At 36.1% G+C, this 4,669-nt stretch overlaps 1 pseudogene; it reads right to left on the bottom strand.

Moving 5' to 3' along the window:
* Positions 1–2,890, bottom strand: part of LOC102846232 — a 12,053-nt pseudogene extending 9,163 nt beyond the window's left edge.
* Positions 2,891–4,669: the final 1,779 nt, after the last annotated feature.

The following is a 4,669-nucleotide window of genomic DNA, read 5'->3' as shown; positions in this document are numbered from 1 at the left end:
TCTCCTCTCCTCTCCTCTCCTCTCCTCTCCTCTCCTTTCTCTTCTGATGACATTGTGCCATCCCACAACTCATCTGATCTTCTTCGGTAGATCAACATTTCAGATCTATTCTTGAGATGGTTTTGAAATTCAGCTCTGATAGACTCAAGGTCATATTTTGATCCTCATGAACTTGTTCTCTCTTTTTTTTTCCAACATCTGTTTAAACGTCTAATGAGTAATTGATATTCAATTACACAGTTACCCCCTGGCCTTGCTGATATATCTGACATTGAGCTGCTCCACCCACTACTTCCATAGATGTAGTCAATATGGTTCCTACATAGTCCATGAGGTAAGGTCCATGTGTATGCTCTTGTTATTGTTATGTGCCATCGAGTCAACTTTGACTCATACCAAACATGTATACACAATAGCTCTGAACCCTGCTTTATCCTCAGCCAGTCTCACTATCACTGACACACCTACGTTCATTAACCTACTCATTGTATCAATCCATCTCTTCCAGCATGTTCTTCTCCTATGCTGTCCCTTTACCCTTTCAAGCACCATATCCTTCTCCAAAGACTGGTTCCTCCTGGCTACATGCCCAAAGTGTATGAGGAGTCATCGCAAAATCCTTGCCTCCAATGCATAACAAGTGATTACAAAGACCATAGCCTGTATCAGAAGCACCTTAGTCTCCAGAGTGACATCATTGCTCTTCAGTACCCTGGAGAGGTCCCTAACAGCAGACTTTCCCATGGCAATACGTTTTTTGATTTCCTGTCTGCTGTTGCCAAGAGTGTTGACCGTGGAGCCAAGCAGACTAAAGTTGTTAACAATCTCAATCTCTTCACCATCCATCCTGATGCTGCCAATTGGTCCAGTGGTGAGAATCTTTGTCTTCTTGACATTGAGCGTCAATCCATACTGAAGGCTGCAGTCCTCTCTTTTTCTTTTGTTAAGTTTGGCAGTGGTTTGTCAATTTTATTGACCCTTTCCAAAACCAGCTTTTGGTCTTATTGATGGTTCAAATTGTTTTTCCATTTTCTATACATTGATTTCAGGTCTTGTCCTTATAATCTCCTTTCTTCTAGAAGCTTTATGGTAGATTGTTGTTCTTTTTCTCTTTGATGAAGAGGTTGAGTTAGTTCATTTTTCTTCTTTCTTCCTTTTTTATGTGTGTGCCTATTGCTATAAAGTTCTCCCTGAGGATTGCTTTAGCCGTGTCCCTGAGGTTTTGGTATGTTGTAGTTTCATTTTCATTTGTTTCAAGGAACTTTTAAAATTTTATTTATAACTCAATTATGTGCAGCAGGGAGTTATTTAGTTTCCACATGGGTAGTTTTGTAAGCTTTACCCTCCTCTGGTTAATTTCTAGTTTTATGGCATGTGGTCTGAGAGGATACTTTACATTATTCTAATGTTTTTAATTTGTTGAGGCTTTGTGTCCTAAAAAGTGATTGATTCTGGAGAATGTACCATGTTCCTTGAGAAGAAAGTGAATTGATGGGTTTTTTTTTAAAAAATTTATTATTTTTTGTATATGTACCATCAAATTTGACTGGTACAGGAGGAGCTTGTCCCTCCTTCTCCAGCAGAGCATCTGTTCGAATTGAACCCCGTATCTCTAGGATTGCAGTGCAGCTTCTTGCCACTAGGCCACCAGAGCTCCCTGAAAGTGAATTGAGTTTTAGTTGAGTACAGTATCTTGAATACATCCACAAGGTCAACTTGGCTGATTGTATAGTTTAGATCATCTGCATCTTTGTTAAGTTTCTTCTGAATTGACCTATTCTTTGGTGATAGTGGTGTGTTGAATTCTCCTACCACTCTTGTGGTGCTGTCTATTTCTTTCTTCAATTCTGTTAACTGTTGTTTTATATCTTTTTCAAATCTATCATTTGGTGCATAAATGTCACCAAGTTTATGTCTTTTTGACCTATTGTACCTTTAATCAGTATGTAATGACTTTTCATTCTGAGGTCTATTTTATCAGAAATTAGTTCCAGTTAATGGTTTCCATTTTGAGGTCTATTTTATCAGAAATTGGTCTTGCCATTCCTGGTGTGCTTTTGTTGTTGTTTTTTAGGGTTGTTTGTTTGTTTGTTTTGTGGATGCCATTTGCTTGGTATAGTTTTTTTCAGCCGTTAATTTTGAATCTATCGTTCGCTTCTTTTTTTAAACGTGTCTCTTGTGGCAACATATTGGTGGGCTTTGTTTTCTTATCCATTCTGCTACTCTTTCTCTCTTAATTTGTGTATTTAGTCTATTCACATTAAGTATGATTATTGTAAGCAAGGTTTTACCACTGGCATTTTGCTGTATTTATTTTTCCGTTGTTTCTGGTTACTTATGGTTCATCCACTTTCCTTTCGTGTTTCCATGTGAAGTACTTCAATTAAAATTTCTTGTAGTTTTGTTTTTGTTTTCACAAATTCTTTAAATCCCTTCTTTTCTGTAAAGGATCTTATTCTCCTTCATATCTGATGGAGAGCTTTGCTGGATATATGATCTTTGACTGACATTTGTTTCCTTTCAACTTTCTGTATATGCCATCCCATTTTCTTCTAGATTGCATGGTTTCCACTGAGAAATCTGAAGTTAATCTAATTGTTTCCTCTTTGTAGATGACTTTCCATTTTGCTCATACTGCTTTTTAGTATTCTATCCTTATCTTTTAGTTTGTAGATTTTGATTATGATATGTCTTGATGTTTTTCTTTTTTAATCTAGTCTATTTTGGTGTTCATTGTGCTTTTTGAATGTGGATTTCCTTGTTCTTCAAAATACCTGGGAAATTTTCTTCTATTACTTCTTCCACTATGTTCTCAGTGATTTCTCTGTCACTCCCATGTTCTGGAATTCCAGTCATACGGTATGCTGTTCCTTTCGATGTCATCCCACATGATTCGAATGTTGTCTTCATTTTCATTATGTCTCATCTCTGGCTTTTCTTCTAGTATGTTTCCAGTGAGGCTCTTGTCTTCCAGCTCACTGACTCTCTGTTCCATCTCTTTGTTTCTACCTTTTTGTTCTACCAGCATGTTGGACACTTCTGCCATTTTGATCTTAGTATTCTGGATTGCATTTTCATTCTTTTCTGTTATTTCCAGTACTATGTAGGCTGTACCCTCTCTGTCTTGTGATGATTTTTTTTTTTAAAGTTCTTGTACCTCTTTATCTGGACAATCAATTCTTTCTTCCATATTTTGCATTTTCTTCCATAGCTGTTCTAGTTTCTCCTCATCAGTATAGTTCTTCTGGACTGCTGTCTCTGCAGTATTTGCTTATTTAATGGTTTCCATTTTTTTCTTCCATCATTTTCATCTTCTTCTGTAGCTGTTCAAATAATTCCACATCAGCACATTTTTCCTGTTTTTCTCTATCTGTGGTATGTATTTGGTCTACTTTTTTTAGGAGAAGGTTTATTTTGTTTTTCTTTATGACTGAAGCAGACTGTTACTTTTTTGACATTATGTGAATGTTTTTTAAATAGATGTTAGGTTTTTGTAATTATATAGTGACCTAGAGTACAGCAATCCTTTATGAAGGGCCTGTATATCTGTGCTCCCTTCTTATGGTCCTGACAGTATTGTTTCACCCAAAGTACCTGAATGGCACAAAGAAAAAAGTCTGTTCCATTCCAGAAACTATATCTTGGCCCGGCTCTGCCTGGCCTGACCCCTCACTTTTAGTTTCTTGCAATAATGTTTTACACTTTTCCTGCCCCTTCTTCTTGAGCTTAAGAGATCTTACATGATGTAGTTCAACAGCAGTGCTTCATCCAAAATAGCTGAGCGGCAGAAGAGGGAGTCTGTTTCTTTCTAGAAACCACATCTCAGTCCAGCTCTGCCTGGCCCAGCCCTTCACTTTTTGTTTCTTGCAATAAATTTGTATAAATTTGTCACGTATGTAGTTAGGTTATTCCTGGCTATTTATTCATTTACGGGGATATTTTATTTTTTACATTTTTATCTTTATTTTCTTTTTTTTAAATTAAAAATGCTTTCTTTTACTTTTTCCCATTGTTGCACATTTTCTACTTCCCTCCCCCCCGCCCTCCTAGCAATTCACCCTTTGTTCCACATTGTTCTCATACACATAATGATTAATCATATATTCCTTTGGATATTTCTTTCCCTTATCTGATCTAACATAGTATTAATTATCTATCTACTCTTTTCTCATTCTACCCTCAACACCCCCCATGTCTGTCATATTTTATAACAGCATTGTTATGCAGTTTTTGTCCTTTTGTCACTTAGATATTTTACTCAGCACAATTTCCTCCAGGCCTTCTTTTCAGAATCCTCTGTGTTAATGTAGAGGAATCCAAGTGATTTTTCTGCATTCATCTTGAGCTTTTCCATTTCAATGAACATTTATATTATTTTTGCTATTATTTTGGAGTCTCTGGCATTTTTTAGAATCATGACATCTATTAATAGAGATAGTTTTATTTCTTTCCCATTTAACTGTTGTTGGGCACTCTAGCTGATTTTTTGAATCATAATAACCTTATGAAACTCATGCCATACACACACTTTTTTCCCTTTTGACATTTCCACACATAACTCTTAGATTTTCTTTATTCTTTTATTTGGATTGTTCCTCAAATTAACATCAAGAAATTGTCATCTATTTAATGAATTCCTCAGTTCTACTTCTATAATTCATTACTGATC

This window comes from Elephantulus edwardii, unplaced genomic scaffold (genome assembly GCF_000299155.1).
Source record: "Elephantulus edwardii isolate Elephantulus edwardi_28Jun2011 unplaced genomic scaffold, EleEdw1.0 scaffold00049, whole genome shotgun sequence".
Taxonomy (NCBI): Eukaryota; Metazoa; Chordata; class Mammalia; order Macroscelidea; family Macroscelididae; genus Elephantulus; species Elephantulus edwardii.
This window is presented reverse-complemented; position numbering and strand designations above follow the sequence as displayed.